The sequence below is a fragment of the Macrotis lagotis genome, chromosome 1, assembly GCF_037893015.1.
Source record: "Macrotis lagotis isolate mMagLag1 chromosome 1, bilby.v1.9.chrom.fasta, whole genome shotgun sequence".
Lineage (NCBI taxonomy): Eukaryota > Metazoa > Chordata > Mammalia > Peramelemorphia > Peramelidae > Macrotis > Macrotis lagotis.
The window spans coordinates 10,843,387-10,867,780 of record NC_133658.1 but is presented as its reverse complement, the minus strand read 5'-3'; the positions used below and the strand labels follow the sequence as shown (position 1 = coordinate 10,867,780).

The window sequence follows — 24,394 nt, the reverse complement described above, 5'->3', positions numbered from 1 at the left end:
GAGTACAAAACAAGCCAGACCACCAACAGGGCACAGGAAAGATCTAGACATAATACTTTTAAAAAAATTGAGGATAGAGAGAACACATTGAATGGGGAAGTCCAAGAAGGCTTCATGAAGATTTAATATACATACAATGTGATGGTACCCACTACTAGTACACAGATCTTGGCCAGCTAGGTGACACAGTAGATAGAATGGCAAGCCCAGAGTCAGGAAGACTTATCTTCCCGAGTTCAAATCCAGCCTTGAACACTTATTAGCTGTGTAACCCCAAGCAAAGCATTTGATCTTGTTTACCTCAGTTTCTTCAGCTGTAAAATGAGTTGGAGAAGGAAATGGTGAACTACTCCAGTATCTTTGTCAATAAAACCCCAAATGGGGTCACAAACAGTCAGACATGACCGAAAAGACTGAACAGTGACAATCAAGTTGGATTTGGAGTCAAAGGACCTGGGTTTAATCCCACCTATGTGACCTTGGATAACCTCTCTGTGCCTCAATGCTATTCTCTGTAAGAAAGGGCTGGATTAGACAGTCTCTAAGGTCCTTTGTGATTCTATGAACCTAGTAGGATCTGGATCAAAAGGATTTTTAAAATAAAAGAAAAATTCTTTGTAATAACTCAATAATCAAAGGACTTGGGTTCAAATTCCATCTCTGATGGTTAGTTCCTCTTTGACCTTGAGCAACTCATTTCTTCTCACTGAATTTCATTTTATTACTCTAAATAATGACAGGTTGGATGGAGTAGACTCCTGGTTCCTTTCACTTCAGATCAATGAGTCTTTCTTTCCTGCAGAAATAACAGAGTTAAAAGGAAGAAAGTCAGCTGAGACTAGGAAACAACTAGCTGGTGGTATACTTTGGCTGGCAGACAAAGCCTGTGAAGGGAAAGAATGTGAAATCAGACTGGAAAGATGGGAGTTGCATGGTGAAGGACATTAAAGTCTGATTGGTAAGGCTATATTCTCACCAACAAACAAGAGAAACATTAAAGATTTTTGCCCAGGGGAGTGGCTTTTTCAGACTTATGTATAAATGTCTCCTGGTGAACATAGAGAAGGAATAGAGAAAAGCCTTCATCCAATGGATCAGCGTGGAAAAAGGGGAATAAGGCCTATCTATAAGTCAGGGTTTCTAGAGCTGCTGTTCATGGTCCCTGCCCCAGGTTAGTGGGTTTCCAAACCTCAATACTGTGTCTGAGGGTCAGGTGTCCCTGTCAAGTACAGAAGTAACTTTTCCTCAGTGTGTCTAGGCTGTCTTAGGTGTGGCCCTCATGTTCCTACCATGATGGTTCTAGGGACACTCTTACTGATGTCAATGAGAAGTCCAGGTCCTTCAACATTTCAAACTCTGCTTGATCATTGGGGAACTTCAACCTTCCCTTCTCCAACAAGGCCAATTTCATCTACCATTTCAACATCCCCAATTTCAAACTATTTCTTTGAAGCCACACCAATGATGATGATGATAATAATAATGATGCCATAACATGCCGCCAACTTCATTTTTTCCCCCTCTGCTCTGGCTCTCATTTGGATCTAAGTGTCAGATATGTATCAGAATACTTGGAAATGGCCCTGGAATCAAGGCAACCAGGTTTAAGTGACTTGCCCAAGGTCACACAGTTAATAAGTATCAAGCGTCTGAGACCAGATTTGAACTTGGCCTTCCTGATTCTAGGGCTTTGTCATCATATGCTTTTGACTAGTATCAAAATACTTCATTTCTCCCAAAATGAAAAGAGCCCACACAAACCTAGTTTACACCATTAATCAATCAATACACTCAGCAGGCTGTCGTTTCTGTGTTTAAATTAGTTGGGGTTGGAGGTATGTGGGAAACATCCACATTTACATGCAAAATGAAAGGATTGGACTTTGGAGGACTCTAAGGTCCATTCTGCTCTTTGGATCTGCTTACTTTTCTGTATAATTGGCTTAAATGGACTCAAGATAGTTGGACTAGATGATTTTCAACGTCAATTCCCTTCCCTGATCCTCAGTTTCTTCCTCAGTAAAATATAGAGCACAGCAGCTAGGTGGTGCAGTAGATAGAGCATTGTCCTTGGAGTCAAGAGGACAGGAGTTCAAATCAGACCTCAGACACTTGACTTTCATTAGCTGTGTGACCTTGGGCAAGTCATTTAACCAGACTGCCTCACATCCAGGATCATCTCCAGTTGTCCAGATTCACATCTGGCCACTGGACCCAGATGACTCTGGAAGAGAAAGTGCAACTGGTGACTTAGCACAGCTTCCCCCACTCAAATCCAATTCATATGTTTGTCATGGCATCACCTCTCTGACGTCATAGTCTTCTTCAGAAAGGAAGGTCAAGCATTATTAAAACATATAGACATTGTAGGACATGATTTCCTTCTTTTTTATAAAATTTAATTGCTTATTCTAAAACCCTCAAATGCAATTATTTCCATCCCACATAAGATCCGAGAAGGCTGGTCCAGCAGCTCCTGTAGTAACTGGGAGAGGGAAAGGTAGGTGAAGGACCTAGTCAAATTCTCCTTTTGACTTTCCAATGGGACTATTCAATCCAATGGATGATCAACATGTCTCCAGAAGGAATACTGACAGTTCTTAAATCAATTCTGACTCATGTAACCACTATTTGTCTTAAGATTTCAGCACTACATCTCTATAACAGGGATTATGGTTCCACAAATGGTTCTTTTCTGGTATTTTTTTAGGGTTTTTTTGCAAGGCAATGGGGTTAAGTGACTTGCCCAAGGCCACACAGCTAGGTAATTATTAAATGTTTGAGTCTGGATTTGAACTCAGGTACACTTGACTCCAGGGCCAGTACTCTATCCATTGCGCTACCTAGCCACCCCAATTTTCTGGTATTTTTAATATGAAAAATGTTTGTGTTTGCTGATGTTTATCCACATCACAATAAAAATATATAAATGCAAATTTACAAAACTTGGATAAAGACACTATTCCATTGACTTTTCTGGAGTCCAAAAAGCTTAAGAAACCCATGAGCAAGGGGAGGCTAGATGGTGCAGTGGACAGAGCACACCAGCCCTGGAGTCAGGAGTACCTGAGTTCAAATCTGGCTTCAGACACTTAATAATTACCTAGTTGTGTGGCCTTGGGCAAGTCACTTAACCCCATTGCCTTGCAAAAAAAAACCAGAAATCCATGAGCAACCTTCTACTCCAATGCTGTGGACCATGTAAATGTCCTACAAGACTGGAGAACCTTCGATTCATCATTCATGGTACTGTGCCCTGCTGCAAACAGATGTCAGATTCTGTATCTGACAGGTGTATCGCCCCATTCTGGAGCCCTAGAGATGGCCCGAGGGCTATTGGGAAGGAAAAGAGGGAATGGAAAATAGGTACCAGAAGCAAGCACCATGTGTAGAAAGCTAGGAAAATAGCATTAAAGCAAAGATTTTACACAAGACTTGAACTGTGTCTTAAGGGACTCCTTGAGGAGGTTTTAGATTTTGTCATTGAATGCCCAGCTCCTAGCATGGTGCCTCAGACATCGCAGACACTTAGGAAATGCAGTCCTCTTTCCAATGCATTGGGCAACTATTGGCAGGTATCCAGAGTTGGAAGAAAATGCATGACTGTGGTTAGGGAGAACAGGTCTCCTGGAGCTGTGGGAGGATCCCCACCCCTCAATTGAGCCCAACCTTCTCTAAGGACTCAGGCAGGATGTGGCCCATATTGCAAGCCTTGGTCTTGCCACAGTCTATGTTGGCCATTTTCTTCTTGCACAGGTTGTTGGCTGCTTGTTGTCTTTGCAGCATCTCCTTCACCATGTTTACCATGTCCTTTTCTCACTGCTGCTTCCTCTGGACCCAATGGCTTCTCCTGGGGTTTCAAGCCTGCCTTCAGAAGCTCTTAGTGTTCTGAGGCTTTCTTGGTCCTGTACAAGAAGTTTGTCCACTTCATTTTGGTCTCCATTTCCTGAGCCTCCTCCTCATCCTGTTCCTTCAGCTCCTAGATCTTGTTCTTGCAGGCCTGCCCACACTCCAACAGCTGCTTTCTTCAGGAGAGTCAGGTCCCCCTTTCCTCATATCCTCTTCTTTATTCTTGGGTCTTGCTAACTGGCCCCTCTTTTACCTCCAGGTTGTTGAATACCAGTTCAATCATGTCCTAGGATCCCTCTTTGGGGCCTCTGGTCTAGCCTCCTTAGCTTCAGACTTGGCTGCCTTCTCCCTAACCCTGAGCTCCTTACATTTCTGCCTCTTCCTCTCCCATTCTGTCTTCCTCTGCTGCCTCTTTTCCATGTGGCAGGAGACAGGTCTTTGGTATGGCCCTGACCACTGGCCTCCTGTATTTTCTCATGCAACCACTGATGCAGATTGTCCATGGCTAGGAAGGAGCCCTGCCTGCCTGCTGGCAGGACAACTGGGGAGCATCTATTAGAACTGAAACTTTCTTCTCCACTATGCTTGTACTTGTACTTTCTTGTACTTCATATTGGTTGATGTCAAAGGGCTTATTCTGGACCCTGTTGGCTTTTCATCCTGCTTTTGGGAATCTCTTCCTTTTTTTCCTTTCTTCTTTCTCCTTTTTTCTCCTCCTCCTTCTCCTTTCTTCTCCTTCTCCTTCTCCTTCTCCTTCCTCCTTGTCCTTCATTCCAATGGTTTCCAAGTCACCAGGCTTGGGAGTCCATTTTCATTTCTGTGGCTCCAGTCTACCAGGATAGTTTTTCTTGCTTAGATTCTGTATGTAGGCGTCTTTGACTACCAGCAGCACTACTGGGAAAGGGAAGGAATCACTGAACTCTTCTCAAAATCCTCAACTATCCCCTTGAAAGGCGTAGGGCATCCATGGAAGAGTTTTCCCACTGTTCTTGGTCTCCTGCAGGTGCAAGGTTACTCCTTTCCTGGGAAACCCCCATAGACAGGCAGACTAGGAGAATTCCAAATCATGCAAGAACTGAACTCTATTGACTGGGTTTACTAGGCCCACTGTAAAATGGGATTGTGGAGGACCACTTGTACACATGATTTCTAAGGACCTTTTGCTTCCCTGTGCATCCATTTCCTCTTCTGACCATTGGACTGAATGGTCTCCCAGGTCAATTTCCTTTTCTGCTTTTCTGTTGCCACCTTTATAAAATGAATACTTTCCAACAAATGGTTTCCAAGGTCGCTTCAAGCTCCCATGATTCATTCCTGAGCATACTCCCAAGAAGAAATTTCAAAACTTGAAATGATATTGGGTCTTCATATAAGCTCTGTGTCATTTTTAAACTTTTAAAATATAAATTTTAACAACTTGGGGTGTAGATATAGTAAAAACAATTTGTAAAAAGGCATTTAGAATTAAATTGAATTTTCTTCTTGCCTCTAAAGTGCATTTCATATTTCTGAACTCTAGGACATAGAATCCTGGCTCACCTCACTTGGTCATGTTTTACCTGCCATGTGACCTTAAATTCAAATGCCACACATCCAGATAGGCAATGTGCTTGGCCTCAATTTCAATCAATTTGCTTTCCATCAATGTCTATAATACTTAGCATCTTAGAAACAGCATCAACTTAGCAAGAAAAAAACTGGACCTACAGTCAGATAATACAGGTTAGATTCCCAGCTCTGGCACTTCCTAACTAACCAACCCTGAACCAGTTACCTTCTTTTGGGGGGCCTCAATTCCCTACTTATAAATAAGGGAATGATACTATATAATCTCTAAGATCCCATCCAACTCTGTCATTCTATTTTTGAAACTCTTCAGTTCTCTCTTCTTTGTTCCAAGGTTCTGTTCAGCTCTAGTGTGATTTTTCTTTGTACTGGGGTTCCTTTCTGCAGCCCTGACAAAGTTCTACCTAGAGACATCCACTGATGGAGAGCCCACTTTTTCCCAGAGCAACCCATTTGACTCTGAGCTATATCTCAGTGACAGGAATTTTTTTTTCATTATAGTAAACCTAAATCTCTCTCCAGTTTCTACCCAGTGCCCCTAATTCTTCCCTCTGGGACCAAACAGAATTCCCCCTTCCATGTCTTTCCTCCAGGCTAAACAGCTTTGCTTCCTTATATTTATTCTACTGTAGGATTGTGTCCTCTTGCTATCTTTGCTATCCCTACCTCTCTCCTCTGAACACAATCTAACCCATCAGGCTCTGACCCTCTCTATTCTAAGATCCAATTATGACCTTTATTTTTCTTTCTAATGTCCCTTCCAATGCTGACCTTGTCTTCTATGACCTTACATAGTTTTCTCTTTTCTGTATTCACAGGTCACTTTCCACCTCTGATATTCAATGCTCTCTATCCCAAAGTTCTTTCCAATTTTGAGTCTCTTGTATTCTAGGTTTCAAAATGATTCCTGGATTTACTTCTATAATTTTTATTCTTGTCATAAGTCCTCTCAACTCTAAACTGTGAGAACCCAAGTTAATAGGCTACAGAAGTAATTGAATAAAGCCCAATATTTAGTGTTCTCAGGAAGACTATAGTTTACAGCAACCCCAAAATCCCATTTAGAAGGAGTCTTTCCTTCCTTGGATCTCTCATGTAACTTTTCCATCTTGTATTACTATCTAAATGCATATCCTACCTCCCCAAGTAAATATTAACTCCCAGAGGGCATGGATAGTGTTATTCTTCATACCCTCAGAGGTTTAAAAGATCTGTTATTTCCTCGAAATGTGTCCCATCTCTCAATGCAGACGTTTTCATAAGTTGCTGTACTTAACAGAAATATCACCCTTAGGTAAGCAAAATGACTATCTTTGTCTTCAGAGTACAGATATTCCCTTCATGCCCAAACCTAGACCTGTTTATTCTATGAGATTTTTAAAAAATTGGCAGAGATCGAGCTCCCCTGAAATGAACTTCAAGAGTCCAATGTCACTATCGAAGTAGGGTAATAAGGGAATAGACTGCATATAGTAGGCACTTAATGAATTCTCCAAACTGAATTGGATGACATTAAGACAGCTAATAGTACAATGATTTATTGAATTGATTTGGTGGATAGGATACTTCTTGGAGTGGAATCCCGTGTATTGATCGGGAGAATATTAATCAACTTGAGTTGTTGGATAGGGAGTGAATTGAAATGAATCAGAAATTAAGTGAATCGACATTAACAGAATGAAACAGAATTCAATTTATGGATATCACGTTGAATTGAACTGAACCAAACATGACTCTAAAACAAATGAAATCACTAGATACATCCATTGGATTTAACTGGATGAATGAGTAGGGCACACAATGGCATTGAATCGAAGGTTTAGGACATACAATTGAATCGAATTGAACTGAATTGAGATGGAACCAAGCCAACAACCAGAAAATCTTGGGCACAATGAAGACACCCTTGTGGCACTGACATGTATGACCGTGCATGTTTCTTGGAAACAACTGCACTTAGACTTGAAAAAAAGGAGAGAGGGTTCCATTTTCAGATACCTGTGGAGTCTATATTTTTCTGTCTCAGAAATGGAACTGCTAAAAGGGAACCACTCAAATACCATCTTACTCTTGAAAAAAATAGTCATTTTCTTGCTATCATCACATTTATTTCACAACAATGACATCAGAAGACCTGAGTTCAGACCCTAGTTCCAACATGTCCTCAATATAAGACCTTAGGTGGGTCACACTAACTCTAATATTTGTTGCCTCCAACACAGGAATGCCCACTGATAGAGAGAGAGAGAGAGAGAGAGAGAGAGAGAGAGAGAGAGAGAGACCCATATAGAGAGAAACATCCACATTCAAAATTCTGAGTATGTACACAAGGAGAGGATCTTATACACAAACATATATGCAATGGTCATGGTAGAGATCTGGATTAGTATCCCCCATTTTATGATCTCTTAGAAGATTGATGTCAAGAGCTTTTAGAAGTATATTGCAGCCTCACTTCATATACCAAGATAAACTTGAAATGGATATGGGACTTAGATATAAAAGGTCACACCACAAACAAAATTAGAGGGGCAAAGAAGCAAACAGATTTCTTTCACCATTACAGCCAAGAGAATAGTTCATGACCAAACAAGGAACAAAGAGGATCAAAGAAGAGAAATGGATAATTTTGGACAGTTTTTAAAATAAAAGTAAAAAGGTTTTGCACAAAGAAACCGGAGTAGTTAAAATTATAAAGGTAAAATCCAGAAGGAAAAACAAGAAGCATCTAATAAGTACTCACTGTCTGAGAGACTCTGTGCTAAATGCTGAGGATACAAAAGAAACAAAAAAAAATAGTGCCTGCCCTCATAGGAATTTATAATCTAATAATGGGAGATAACATACCAAATGGATCTGAAAGGCACAGGAAGGGGAAATGAAGGTAAAGAGAATAATAGATAAACAGCATCTGAGCCCCTATTCAATATGGAAATCCTCAAAAGAACTCATCAAGGTGAAGCAAAAGTTGACATATTAGATGGATGTTCCAAGGGGAGGAGACCTCAAATAGTAAGAATCAAATTTTCAGATTTGGGTTACAAACAAATTTGATTTGAAGAATCAAAGTGGGGGCAGCTAGGTGGCACAGTGGATAGAGCACCGGCCTTGCAGTCAGGAGTACCTGGGTTCAAATCTGGCCTCAGACACTTAATAATTACCTAGCCGTGTGGCCTTGGGCAAGTCACTTAATCCCATTTGCCTTGCAAAAACCTAAAAAAAAAATCCAAATTAACAAGAAAAACATTTTCAAGTCAAAAAAAAATCTTTAAAGTGTTTGATATCCTAATATATGAGCAATTGAGTCAAATAGAGAAGAAGATAATCCGTCAAAGGGTAGGAACAAGTATTTATCAAAAGGAGAAATACAAATTATTAACAAACTAATGAAAATGTTCTATAACACTCATAATAAGAGAAATGCTCATTCAAACACCTTTGAAATTCCATCTCATGCCTATCAAATTGGTAAAGATGGCCGAAAAGAAAAATGGGAATCATTGCAAGGCTACAGGACACCAATAAGGCACTGTTGGTGAGGCCGTGATTTGGTCCAATTGATAAAATTCAGAAGTCTGCCCTAAAGTCACTAAATTGTGTTTCCCTATTCAATGATACACAACCAAGTTTATAACTAAAAGAGGCTAAATATAGAAGGGAAAGACTCACATGTATAGAAATGTTTAGAGCAACTCAGTTGAGGCAAGGGCCTGGAAGCTAAGAGAGTTTCTCAACTGGAAAACTGCTAGACACATGATGATAGAGGAATCTAATATAATTATTAGAAGAAACTATGGAAAGGACAGTTTCAGACAAGCCCGGCTCAGAGTATGAACTGAGGCAGAATGAGCAAACTACCCAACTTGATAAGAAAAACTTTCAAAACTTTAAGATAGCTAATCGATAGAATAACTAAGTTTCCAGAAGAATGAGGATGAAGCAGGATGCCTACTTTCTGTCAAAGATGAGATCGTCTCAAGACAGAAGAAGATGCACAGTTTTTTAATTTTTTTAGGTTTTTGCAAGGCAGTGGGGTTAAGTGGCTTGCCCAAGGCCACACGGCTAGGCAATTATTAAGTGTCTGAGGCCGGATTTGAACATTTCCTCCTGACTCCAGGGCCAGTGCTCTATCCACTGTGCCACCTAGCCGCCCCAGGATACACATTTTTTTACATGACCAAATATGGAAACTTGTTTTGCTTGATCCTGCATTTTCATCACAAAAACTTTGGTTTTTCTGTTTGGAGTCAGAAGGACACGCCAGAAAGAGAATGACAATCATGAGATCATGTTTAATACAGGAAGGATAGTAGAAAAACTGAAGAACAGGACAGTTTGGAAGTCTTGTTAAATTTATTTATTAAGTTAAAAAGAAAACAAGTTTTTCTTACTACATATTTCCAGATTCACATAAAATTCTTTTTTTGATTTTGGATATGGAAATGCTCATTTTATTTGTTTTTTTTTAAGTTCAGAATAAAACAGGAATAAAATTAAGAAGTAACCTTAAAAACACTAAGTCTGAAGCATTTTTGCAATAATAGGAGGAAATGAAGCTGTCCCTTCTCAAATCTTGCTGGTTGTCCCCTACTTTGCTTTGACAAAATCAGACATGGAAAATGCTTTGTTTTCACAGCCCTTGGTTTTTCCCAGGGGAATCCCAACGATCTCATGTTTTGACTTGCTTTGTTTGTGGAAGCGGGAGAGTTGTGGATTGCTTTTATTTTTTCTCCAAACCTCTGATTTTATCTTTTGTTCTTGTTTTTGAATTTTTACAAGGCAATGGCATTAAGTGACTTGCCCAAGGTCATACAGATAAATAAGTAATTAAGTATATGAGGCGAGATTTGAACTCATTTCCTCCTGACATCAGGGCCAGTGCTCTATCCACTGTGCCACCTAAGTGCCCCATGACTAAATTTTGTTTTTGTGTAGAACTGACAGGAGAGAAATTCCCAATGCAAATTGGTAACTGTCTTGTAAAGTTATCTGGAGGTTTAGGTGATCTGTCCAGGGTCATATTGCCAAGATATATAAGAGGCAGGACTTGAACCCAGATCTTCCTAACTCTGGGGCTCTTTCTCTCCCCTAACCTACATTGGTTTCCCTTTTATTATGGCATACAAAGAAGTCAATCCTAAAGGTAAAAGATTCCAGGAGTACTAAGAAACATTGATAGCATGTGAATTCATGAATGTGCTTCTCGCTATATGTATTGCTAGATAGATTGGGGAAAGAAAAAATAATGATAATCATAATAACAAATTGCTCTATAATCTCCAGCCTAGAGCATTGGACCTGAAGTCAAGTGGCCTTGTATTCAAACTGAACTTCAGATACTAACTGTATGACCCTGAGTAAGTCCCCTAACCTATATCTGCCTCCATTTCCTCAACTGTAATATGGTGATATTAGAACCACTTATCCCAAAGAGTTATTTGGAAAATTAGATGATATTTATAAAGTGCCTTGCTAACTTTAAAGAACTATAAGAAAGAGAGCTTTTATCACAACCCATCCATATAAAAATAATACCTTGCGCTTCTGTATGGTAATTGGGTTTATATGATATTTTCTTCCTTTTCACTTAGAGGAAGAGAGAAGAGAAAGAGAAAAGTATGGCTAGCTGAGAGCCAATTTTGCCTTAGATAGAGAACCACTCATGAAGCCAGAAAGACCTGGATACAAGTCCTGGACGAGTCACTTGACTTTCCTATGGTCTAGGCAAATCTCTAATAATATAATTTGCATTGGCATCGGAGTATTTTATTCATATGAGTTGTCCCTACATCAGTGAACTTATTGGTTCACTCCGTATCCCACTTCTTTTCTCCCTGCTACAGTTTTACAAATTAGAAAGACTAGTATCATTATCTCCTTTTTATAGATAAGAAAACTCAAACAAGAAAACTGCCTTGCCCATGGACCTACAGTGAGCAGTTAATTGAGCTGGAATTCACTCTGCCCTCCCAAACTTGCAGACTCTAACTTGAACACATCTTTAAAGTTTTGTATTTTTGATGAAAAGATAATTTTAGACATAATTGTGGTATTTTTCCCAATAATTTAGACTAATTCTGCCTTCTAATTGGTTTCATTGTGAGATCAACATGAGCAAAAAGTGTGGAGACATCTGGTATATGGAGAGGGAGAGTTTATTTTAAGTCTAAATCTGAGTGCTTTTTTTTACCTTTAAAGTTTCAGAAAATGGTTATCCCATAAATAAAAATTTTAAGAATTCTCTCCTTTCCTGACATACAACTTGAAGGTGATTCATTTTCCCTTTTTAGTCCTATCTTCAAAGACTCTTTAATGTGAAAGGGACCTCAGAACACATCATTTCCAGCCTATATCTGATACCAGTATACCATTCTCAACAAATAGCCATCCAGTCTCTGTTTACAGATAATCAGTCATGAAGAAGCTGACTATTTAATTATTAGGAAGGGTTTTTTTAATATTCTTTAGACACGCCCATGGATCTCTGATCTTGCCAATCCACAGCTCCCTCCGATGATACAAACTAAATGTGTCTTCTCCTCCATGGACTCTTCATCCATGTCTTCCAACAAGCAGGAAGTCTTTTCTCCAGATCTCTCAACACTGCATGGCTACCAGAGAGGAAAGAAAATGTTGGAACCTACTTTCTTTTCTTCTACTCTCAAATTCTTCAAAGACTGAGAATTCCATGACTTGATGTCACATGATATGACCAGAAGATTCAAGGAGATGCTTGGGACAATTAAAAGTATTACCCCCATTACTTCTCCCCTTCTTAATCTATTACCAGTCTGACTCAACATCTGTTCTGTTGATTGGCCACCTCCATAGTTGTCTATCTTAATGTAGCATGATCTGGATTCCAGGTGTTTCAATTCCCCCCTCTCATGCTTTCACAGAATCTGTCCCCTATTGCTGGACTGTCCCTTCTCATTTCAATCTCTCCAAATTACTCTCTTCCTCCATCCCCAACTCAACTGCCACTTGCTCCATGTTGATTTTCTAATTATGAGTTCTCCCACCTCTCTCTAAATTACCTTGAGTCTACTTATGAGAAGACTTGAAAGAAACTTCAGTGACCATCAAGTCCATAATTTTCTATTTTTTAGTTGATAAAACAGAAGTACAGGAAGATTAAGCAAACTGCCCAGGACCACACAAGACAGTATAGGAGGTAGTATTTGAACCTAGATATTTCCAAACTGCAATGCTCTATTCATTATATCACACTCTCTCTTTACCACACTTATTTCTGTGCATGTTACATCCCCCAGAGAATATAAGGTGATTTGGTTCAAAAACTACTTTATTTTGTAATTGGATCTCTGATGTCTAGCAAATTGTCTGACCCGGTAGGCATTTGGTTGTTTTTAACTGATTTAAGTTTAGTTAAACTAGAAGCACTGAGAGGAATTTGTAGAGTGAGGCTAAGGTTTGAGAGAAGGAAAACCTTTCAGCTAGCAGGTGGATAGAGGCATAGGGCCTGGAGTCAGGAAGACCCTTCTCCCTGAGTTCCAATCAGGTTGTAGATACTTGCTAACTGTGTGAGTTATAACCCTGTTGTCTCACTTTCTGCATTTGAAAAATGAGCTGGAGAAGGAAATGGCAAATCCTGCCAGAATCATCGCCAAGAAAGCCCTACATGGGATCAGAAAGAGTTGGACACAATTGAAGCAATTGAACAACAACACAAATAAAACTATATCAAAGGGGAATATGGGTCCCTTAGAGGATCAGTGGAATCACCTTCAGGAGAGTCCTTCAAGCAAAGGCCAAATGGTCATTTTTTGAAGATGTGATAGAAGACATCTTGGTACTAGAACGGGCTGGACTCAATGGTCTATATTGAAAGTTCAAATAGCAAACTCTCTGAAGCTGAATGTCATAAATAGAGAACAGCAGCAATTACACATATTTATTTTTTATTTATTTAAGACAATGGCGTTAAGTGACATGTCCAAGGCCACACAGCTAGGTAATCATTAAGTGTCTGAGGTCAGATTTGAACTCAGCTCCTCCTAACTCCAGGGCTGGAGCTCTATCCACTGTGCCACCTAGCTGCCCCATTTACACATATTTATTACAATATTATTATTATTGCTTTTCTCTTTTAAAAAGGGGGGGTGTAAGTGAGAGGAAGAAAAAAATAATTCTCAGCAAAAGAAAAAAGTTTAGAAAAGGAAAAAGAAAGAAATAGATAATAGCAATTAAGTCACCTTGTCTAAAATTTAAAATGTATGAATTGAATATTATATTGAACCTCAAAAGCCAGTCTGGGACTAGATTATAAAAGGCTGAAAATCCAAACAAAAAAGTCTTTAATATTTTACTAGAACTGAGAGGGAGCCATGGAAACTTCTGGAGCAGAGGAAGAACATGAGCAGGCCTATAATTTAGGAATATCACTTTTGCAGCTGTGTGAAGAACGAGCTGGAGAGGAGAGGAGAAAGAAAAGACAATGTGGATGCCACTGAAATGATCCAGGTTTGGAGATGATTTGAGGCTTTGTACTTAATTCATATTAGAGATATCTTATAGTCTCTGTTAGATCTGTTAGATCCCATTAGACTGCAAGTTCCTTGAGGCCAAAGATGGTATTTGGGTTTAGAAGAATGGAAACCTGCTCCTTTTTTATGGCTAAAAGCTAGTCTAAAACCAGTTGTTGGAGCTGTGGCTGATACAAATGCCCATCATGAGCAACGGTGACATTAATTAGTAATATGTTACATGAATATGGAATATTAATTGGAATGGTTACATTAATTTGGAGCATCTGGAGGAAAAACTGAAACAATAGAATCCATCCCAATTGGCATGGTGGAGTCTATACATGGAAAACATTCCATAAGCAGCCCCAAAGACGATAGGATCACAGATTGCAATCTGGACAGGGCCTTAGGTGTTATCTAGCCCAACTTCTAACTTTTATAGGTAAGGGGAACTGAGCCCCAAGAAGGTGAAGAGACTTGACCAAAGTCCCACAGCTACTAATTGCCCAATATAATATTTGAACCTAGGGCCCCTGACTCCAGAGTTAGGGATCATTCAGCTACTATAGTCTCTTGTTAAAGGAATGAATGATTGCTGAACTGATGAATTAATGCAACATCCTTCTTATAGGGTCATCTCTAGAGGACTGTGAGAAGGGGAGCTAAAAAAAGCAGCCACTGGGCAGTCCAAAAATGAGATCTGTGGCCATGGGAAGACAGCCCCAAAGGCCTCACTCTGTCACAATTACTACAAAGAGCAGGTGCACCATGAATGATTGCTGAGCTCAGCCAGCAAGACGGAGGAGGCCAGCTGCTCCAGTAATGCTCCAGGCCAATGCTTCCACCTAATACGGAGACGCACAACGGGGATAGCGTACCAGCATCTGTCTACTCGGTGATTCTCATGAACCTCATCATTCAGTTGTTGGTGATGAGAAATAGTGAGTTGTGGGTCTCCCAGAACTTGGGGGTGGACTGGAGCTCCTCAAGGAGGACCGTTGATACTCTCAGAAAGTCACAAGCGAGTTCAAATGAAAATAATTGTTTTGTGATTAGTATTCTTTGTTTTGAGAAAAATGTGATTTTTGAAAAGCTACTCTGAAGAATTCAAGGACATTAAAATGAATTAGAGTGATATTATTCAACATAACAAAACTTCTATACGTTTGAAAATGGTATAGATATGGAGAAGAGTTCATATTCACATAGTAGCTCATTCAGGTGAAACATAATGCTAAGTATTTTACAAATATTATTTCCTTTCGACCTCAAAATAACTCAGATACAACTCATATACAAGTTTCTGTGTATCTCTATGTATAAATAAATATATGTATTTGTACATGTATTATAAATGAATATATAAATATATATATTATATATGACTATATAGAGATACATAAATATTCACATACATACATGTAAATATGTTTAAAATACATGTATAGTCTTTATCAAGAAAGCATATGTTCAGGGGCAGCTAGGTGTCACAGTGGATCAAGCACCAACCCTGGAGTCAGGAGAACCTGAGTTCAAATATGGTCTCAGACACTTAATAATTACCTAACTGTGTGACCTTGGGCAAGTCACTTAACCCCATTGCCTTAGCCTAAAAAAAAACCTAATAAAGAAAACATATGTTCAAATACTACTTTACCACCTTGGATAGTTTCTAGCTATGTGATTTCAGGCAAGTCACAGGATGCAGAGAAGTCAATTGTGGTGAAATCCTCATCCATTAAATGGGAAGGTTGTACTAGAAAACCTCAAAGGTCTCTTCTGGTCCTAGAGCTGGAATCCTATGAGTCACAGACGAATGGTGAGTCAACAGAGTGGGCTTCAGTATCCAAAGTCTCCCACATCAATCTGCCCACTTGTATGTGTACAATTACTCATTTGTTATGTTCATCTTTGGATCTCAAGGTACCTTCAAGACCTTCAGGGGCCTCTAGTGATGTACTGTCCTCAGGTTGGGAGTCTTTTTGCCAGAGCAATAAGCTAAAGGAGGTCTGAAAAAAAGTAAGTCTATTGATCAAAAATAATGGAACCTCTGGGGCTGGGGAGGGAATGAAAAGGCAAATTCGCATGATTACTGCATTGTGTATTTTTTTAAACATCAAGCTGTGCATAGTAGATTTGTAGTTTCATTTGAAAAACATCTTTTTTTAATTATACTGTTATGTAAATGTTTGTCTTATTCCATAACTAATTTTTAAATGGGATCATAGAGGCCAACTCCGAGGCCAAGTAGTCCAACCTACTCTTTTTAACTGAGGTCTAAAGGACAAGTTGGGCAGTTAGGGTGGTGCAGTGGGTAGAGCTCTGGGCTTGGAGTCAGAAGGATGGGGTCAATTCTGACTTCAAATACTTGACACGTACTAGCTGTGTGACCTTGTACAAGTCACTTAACCCTGATTGCCTCACATCCAGGGCATCTCTAGTCATCCTGATCCATATCTGGCCACTGGACCCAGATGGCTCTGGAGGAGAAAATGAGGCTGGGAACTTAGCACAATATCCCCTCACTCAAATCCATTTCCTGTGTTTATCATGGCATCCCCTCCCTGATGTCAGGGTCTTCTTGGAGAATGAAGGACAAACATTATCATTATCAAAGGTAAAGTGACTTACCCAAGGTCATGTAGCTAGTAAGTAAGTAAGTAAGTAACTGAGACAGGATAGCCACCTAGGACTTTCCAACTACAGGACTACCACACTACCACTACCACTACCACTCTACATATATGTGTATACAGGCATCTACACACACACACACACATATATACTTGCATTGGATGCATGCTTTTATGTTTGTTCATCTCTATCTATGAATATATATTTCCAGCAGAGCTAAAGCAGGAACCCAGGTTATCTGATTCCAAATGTCTCCTTGTACCCTGTATTCTGCTATGCTGCCAAGTACACTGATGTTTATGATGCAAGCTAGAATTATAAGAATAACTCACCTCTCTTTAGGAATTTAAGAATGTGCCTCAAAGAAAGCCTGAAAGGTGGTGGATAGCACAAGCATTGGCATTCCCAATTTTCAAATGCAGATTCTAAATTTCTAAGAAGGGCAGAGATTTTCGGAAGCTTTTCAGCATGAGGATGAGATTCTGCTGCAGAGCCAAGCTCATCTCTCTTTAGATAGTATTAGCTCTTCGGGGTCACTTTGACTAGACTACAGAGTGAGTGAGGGTGGAGATGTGAAAACAGTCCATGAAGACCACAACATGATTCAGGGCTTCAAATGGAAAACAAAGAAGCTCCTCTCTTATCTTAAGTCCAATAGAGAGTTGCTACAAAAGCAAGATCCCTATGTCCAGTCTTTCTATAACATTTAACTCCTAGAGAAAGAGTCCAAAACTATTCTTTAGGTGAACAGTTCCTTTAATAGTCACAAGGTCAAGTTTCCCCCCAATTAATCATCAGTCAATAAATATCGATCCCGATCCTTATGATGTTATTCATTAAGGATCAGCAAGTCAACCTATATAACTGAAAAGGGGGGAAAATGGCAGCCTTTGAAAAGCTCTAAATGTAAACTAAATGATATTTGAAATTTGATAATGGTATTTGATTCTGAAGGGACTAGGGAGCCACAGGGGTTTAAGGGAATCAGTGTGTTTTGTGTGACTACATTACAAAATGTGCATGAAAGAAGGAAAGGGAGCATAAAGAGAATGTATGGATTAAATTGAGGACTAGCAGTTTTGCAAAGGTGAGCTCTGAGGTCACAGGAAGAGAAGAGCCTGCAGGTGAATGGGTGAGTAAGAGGAAGAAAGGAGGGCAGCTCTGCCTCAATGAAAGTTCCACTAATGAATGCTCCTATGGAGGAAGAGAGATGTTCTGTGAGAGGAGGGGACCTTGCCCTGGGTATGGTCTGGGAATCTGGTACTTGAAAAGACCACTCATTCAGGGGATGGCTAGGTGGTGCAGTGGATAGAGTATCGGCCCCAGAGTCAGGAGTACCTGGGTTCAAATCCGGCCTCAGACACTTAATAGTTACCTAGCTGTGTGGCCTTGGGCAAGCCACTTAACCCCATTGCCTTGCAAAAACCTTTAAAAAAAAAGACCACTCACCCTTGAGTATACCTGATCCCTGAAGGGGGAATTACTGGGCTAAGAATGAAACAACATTCCAAATTTCTAGAAAGTTGCTTAAAGTAATCCTTAGGGGAAAGTTAATTTCCCTACAAAGAAACAATAACAAAATAGCAAAAGAAAGGATTAATAAACTTAATCTATTCTTTTTTTAAAAAATAGAAATCCAATAAATAAGTTTAAAATAAACACAAAAGAGATTTTAAAAATAAAATATGGATATAAAATAAAACACAAAACTCTAGAAATTATGCATACAACTAAAAATGAGCTCTTTGAAAAGACAAAATTACTAACTCTTTATACAATCTGATTAAAAAGTAGAGGAAAGAAACTAAATCAAGAAACCAGCAAGTGAGTGATGTGAAATCACAACAAAATCAGAACTTTTTTTATTCAGAACATATTATAAATAGTTATAGGTTAACAAAACTATACAATACAAAAGAAATAGAAGAGTGCTTTCAAACTCTTAGAAGATCAGAAAGAAATCTTAAATAAGCCAATCTTGGAAAAGGAATTACATTTATCTGTCAAATTCTGTCAAGGTTTTAAAGAACAGTTAATATCCATACTTACAAATTAGTCTCAAAATATTCTCAAAAAATATTCTCAGAAATTGAGAAAATGTTTCACCAGAATCCTTTTATGAGACAAATATAGTCCTATGACCTGCCTAAACCAAGGAAAGATAAAACACAGTGCAAAAACTATGGACCAGCAACATTAATGAATATTGACTCAGAAATTTTGAATAAAATCCTGTCAAATCAAATAAAGAAATTTATCCAAAAAAACAAGGAAAGTTTATACCAGGGATCCAATGACGGTTCAACATCGAGGAAACAATCAAATAATCGTTTTAAAAATAAAACACCCCAAATCACAGGACTTAATCTTAATGCAGAAAAGAACTTTTTTAATAAAATAAAAAGATAGATAGAGGGAGCCACTATTAAGTAGGGGAATGGCATGACAGAGCTACTATTTAAGAAGATGGCTTCCTATAAAGAGTAGATCTGAGTGGGAAGAAATTGTTGACAGAGAGACTCTCCAGCAAGTGATGACAGCTTGTGCTAAGGCTATGGTGTTGGCAGAGGAGAGAAAGAGATATACAAGAGTGGTTACAAGGGTAGAAATAAGACAGCCAATTATTTATAGAGATGAGATAGAGCAAAGAGTTAAGGCTAAAGCTTAGGCAATAATAGACAATAATAAAAAGGAAATTAAGAAGCAAGGAGAATTTGGAGGAAAAGATAAATGTGTAATAGGTAACTGGAGATGCAAGACTAGAATTTTGAAGAGAGGTTAGGGTCAGACAAGTAGATCTGGAAGTCACCTGCATAGAGAAATTAATTCAGTCCAACTGATGAGATAATCCAAGTACTAAAGAAGAAAAGAGGGTTCAGGACAGACCCAGGGGACCCAGAGTTAACTGATGTAACCTGGAAGAAGATCTAGTAAAAGAAAAAGGGGAATGGTCAGACAGGTGGGAGTGGTACCCAAGAAAGATTAATATTATAAAACCTGAGAGAGAAAAGTATCCAAAAGAAGAATGTAATCAGCATCATCAAGAAGAAATGGTAGAGGGGGTAGCTAGGTGGTGCAGTGGATAGAGCACCAGCCCTGGAGTCAGGAGGACCTGAGTTCAAATCCGGCTTCAGACACTTAAAAATGACCTAGCTGTGTGGCCTTGGTCAAGCCACTTAACCCCTTTGCCTTGCAAAAAAACTAAAAAAAAAAAAAAACTTACAGTCTATCTTAAAAGTAAAAGGGAGGGGGCAGCTGGCTGGCTCAGTGGATAGAGCACTGGCCCTGGAGTCAGGTACCTGAGTTCAAATCCGACCTCAGACACTTATAATTCCCTAGCTGTGTGGCCTTGGGCAAGCCTTGCAAAAGGAAAAAAACCTAAAAAAAAAAAAAAGTAAAAGGGCGTCATCAACGCTTCTGGAGGGGAAGTAAGAAGTGACATGGAAAGACTTGTGCTTTAACAAGACCTAGTTGACAATCATGTTGGGGACAAATTGGAAGGAAAGGATGAAGGAAGCAGGTCTGAACTAGAGGGATGGCTATTAGAATGGAGAGAAGGTGGGAGACCCAAGAAATAATACAGAAGTTGTCCATACGGTTCATAATTGCATCCTGATGGTCCAGAGATCTGACCCCTCCAATCCAAAAGAAGAGATCTGGGTGATGAGGAAATTGTTATAGAGACTCAACCTAAGCCTACATATCTAATGACACTGAGATCTCTCTGTGAGAATGACCAGATGCAGCCCTACATCCTAACTCAACTCACCTATTGTTACAGTTCAAAGAAAACTTCCAGGATAATATTTTGATTGTTCAGCTTAAGAAATCAGAACTTGAAAGAGAGAGGGATTTGCCTAAAGTCCCACAGCTAAGAAATGGAAGAGCTCGATTTCACCCCAGGGCTTCAACTTTAAATCAAAGGTCATTTCCAATTAGTCCCTCTTCCTCCCTGCCCCCACAAGCATGTATTGAGGCCATCTCTATGCATGGCCCTCTTGCAATTTGAATGATGAAATGAAGCCTTTGTTCTCTTACTTGACTGGTCTTTTCATAATTTATGAGATGTGCTTAAGTTATAACTTCTCTAAGAAGCAGATCTGATTTTAAAAGAAAAATACTGAAATTCAGAATTTCACTATCTATCTCAGACTCTAAAAATCACTCTTTTTTTAAAAAAGATTTTTGCAAGGCAATGGGGTTAAGTGGCTTGCCCAAAGCCACACAGCTAGGTAATTATTAAGTGTCTGAGGCCAGATTTGAACTCAGGTACTCCTGACTCCAGAACCAATGTAAAAATCACACTTTATTAAAATTCCAGTAAAAATCCATATTATAGCTGGTTAATGTTAGCAGTTACAAACTCCCTCTAACCTAATACTGAATCTGGTGAGAAAATAAGAGAAGATTTCAATTTAGTTATTGTTAAATTCATATCATTAAAGATAGAAATTTTTTTTTATTTTTGTAAGGCAATAGGATTAAGTAGCTTACACAAGTCACACATCTGGTAAGTATCAAGTGTCTGAGGTCACATTTTAACTCAGGTCCTTCTGACTCCAGGGTCAGTATTTTATCCACTGAGTCACCTAGTTGTCTCTAAATTGGAATTTTTAAGAGTACATAAATGGGGCAGCTAGGTGGTGAAGTGAATAGAGCACCGATGCTGGAGTTAGGAGGAGCTGAGTTCAAATCTGGCCTCAGACACTTAATAAATACCTGTGTGACCTTGGGCAAGTTACTTAACCTCACTGCCTTGCAAAAAAAAAAATAGTACATGAATCTTTTGGTCAATGAATATTAGCCAGACTTTGATCTTCAATCAAAATATAGACGTGTGACCTACCCAACACCATCAATTGCTTCTGCAGGAACATGACTTTAGGCCCCCCCAAAAAATATCTGTGAATTCTAAAGGGTCTGTGTTATATTCCAGTTAGACTAGCTGCTCAGGATGTGTTAGGTTCCTGCTGGCTACCCTATCCTTACCCAGGAGCATTGAAGGGGTGGGAGACAAGGATGGAAAGTCTTCCAAGCTTTCCCAGATCTCCTAGATCCCCACTTATTAAACCAAATACAAGTGCTTAAACATCCTCTCCAGTCCCTGGTCTACTCCCATGGCACTCTACAATCAACCAGTAAAACAAGGTTCTTGTGCTTGAAGACACCAGGTGATGAAGTTTACAATACTCCCACACACTGCAGTCCCTTACAGATCTGTCTTCCACACTTACTCTGTGTGATTTGGTAACAGTAAGCAGACCGATGCTCAAGAGTTTTATTAGCACCAGAGTTCCCATAATAGCTCAGCTCATTCTTGTCCATTAAATGTTCTTTCAAGAAAAACAGTTGCTCTACAGTTTAATGAAGAATGGACACTCTGAATTTGGAGTCAGAATTTGAATTCAAACCAAGGCAAGGCAAGTCATTGAGTCTCTCTGGGTCTCAGTCTCTTGATTTGTAAAATGAGAGAGTTGGAAAAGATGAATCTGTTAGACTTTTTCTTTTGTTGATGTTCAGCTTTCCATATTTTAGGTTACTTCTTTTTCCAAAAAGTCTGTGTTTCTAAGGTCTCTCCCCATTTTGACATTCCATGTTTCATGTTCTAATGGACCTCCAAGCTCTCACAATCTCTTTTCTATGGATCCTCTCAGTTCTTACAATCTATGAATTTGTGATTCTCAGATCTATGGATCTAGGAATTTTGAAAAAATATTTATTTTATTGTCCTGGCCAACAGAGGTTAAAGTGTGATTTCCCCCAGACAATAATAATAATCATTATTATTATTATAAATGATAATGTTTTTGTCATTTATTTTTTAAGAAGACCATAACATCAGGGAGGTGATGCCATGGCAAGTATATGAATTGGATTTGAATTAGGGGGACCTGTGCTAAATCACCAACTTCACTTTCTCTTCCAGAGTCATCTGAGTCCAGTTGCCAGATAGGAATCAGGACAACTGGAGATGGCCCTGGATGCAAGGCAGTCAGGTTAAGTGACTTGCCCAAGATCACACAGCTAGTAAGTGTCAAGTGTTTAAAGCCAGATTCAAACTTGGGTCCTCCTGAGTCCAAGGTCAACACTCTATTCACTGCACCACCTAGCTATCTGTGTCCAGACAATACAATTCATAATGGAATATCTATGATGAGTAAATCTAGATGGTCTAATAGGACTGCCATTTCTCCCATTGCATAGATGGCCTTTGGGTGCTCATGTCGCCCTTCAGAAGAAAGCAAATCAACCCTAATTCCCCTAAGTAGTGGCTGCCTGGACTTAAGTGTTCCAAGTTTACAAAGATGTAATTATTCTCTCCCTTCTGATTATTGCCTATAAGTACTCCCTCATTTGCAACTTTGAAATGGAATTTGAGTTGGTTGCACAGAAAGAGTGGAAAGGGAATACGGAGAGAGCTCATTTTATTCAGCAGAGAATCTTTTCTTTTAAACAGCCGGTTATTCCCAAACATGCATTTGGGGTGTTGCAGCATCCTCCAGGGTATCTCCATATCACCTCAGATTCATGCTTCCAGAATCTGTGGAAACTGAGAGACACAATATGGTTCAGTAGAATGCCCTGGACTTGAAGGCAAGAAGTCCTGGTTTGGAAATCAATCTCTGCTATTTCAGATCTTTGCAATGAGCGCCGGGGTCTTTGAGATCATTCTGTCAACCTCACCTCATTTTACAGTTAAGGAAACTGAGGCTATGATTCAGAATCTAGGGAGATGAATAATAATTGACGACTGGCACTTACTATCTCAGAAGTCATTACCTTGTCTATAAAATGGGAAAAAATAATACCTTACCTATCTCCGTGTGATCTTGTGAGAAAAGTATTTCATCAAGTCAATAAGCTAAGCACCTACTGTGTGTCAGACACTAGAAATAAAAAGAGACAAAAATAAGCTGCTCTCTCAGGTAGTTCACAGTCTAATGAGGGGAAGAACATGCAAACGACTATAAACAAGATATAAACAGAATTAATTGGGATATTCTCAGAGGGAAAGCACTATGATTAAGGAAGAGTGGGAAAGGCTTACTGGGATTTTAGCGAAGCCTTGAAGAAACCCAGGGAAGTCAGTTGGAAAATGCAGAGGGATAGCATTCTCTACATGGGAGATAGTGAAAACATCCAGAGTCTAGAGGCCAATGTTACTATATCCCAGACTATGTGGAGGGGTATAAATTGTAAGGAGATGGAAAGGTGGCAAGGGGTTATGCTATGAAGCATTTTAAAAACCCAAAGGAGCATTTTATATTTCATCCTGTAGGTAATAAGGAACTACAGAAGTGTACTGGGTAAAGGGCCACCATAATCAGACCTGAATTTTAGGAAGATTACTTTCACAGCTGAGTGAAGGAGAAGCTTGGAGACCTAAACTGGAATACTATTACAATAGTTCAAGTGTGAGGTGATGACATAGACTTCACTTGACTGTGGACAATGTCAAAGGAGAGACAGAAGCCTATTGAAAGATTCAACAGAGGCAGAAACCAAAGAACAACTGATCATCATGGAGGGGAGAGTAAGGATTTAGAGCAACACCTAGTTATCTTAAATGGGAAGAGGGTAGTCCCCTCAAATTCAATGGGGAGGTTAGGAAAAGGAGGAGTTTGGATTTAAATACATTGAGTATAAGATGTCTTGAGACATTCAGTTTGAGATGTTTGCTAGGCAACCGAAGGAGTAAAGAACAAGATAACTGAATCACTGTTATGATTGGGGCTTTGTGATTGTGGTTGCTATTGTCATTATTATTATTATTATTATTAGCATGAGTCGATACAGTTATATAAGAGAAAGGGTCCATGGAATCATTCCAAATACCTTAAAATAAGGTAAACTAA

At 39.2% G+C, this 24,394-nt stretch overlaps 1 pseudogene; it reads right to left on the bottom strand.

Moving 5' to 3' along the window:
* Positions 1-3,654: 3,654 nt before the first annotated feature.
* Positions 3,655-24,394, bottom strand: part of LOC141505829 (surfeit locus protein 6-like) — a 37,637-nt pseudogene continuing 16,897 nt past the window's right edge.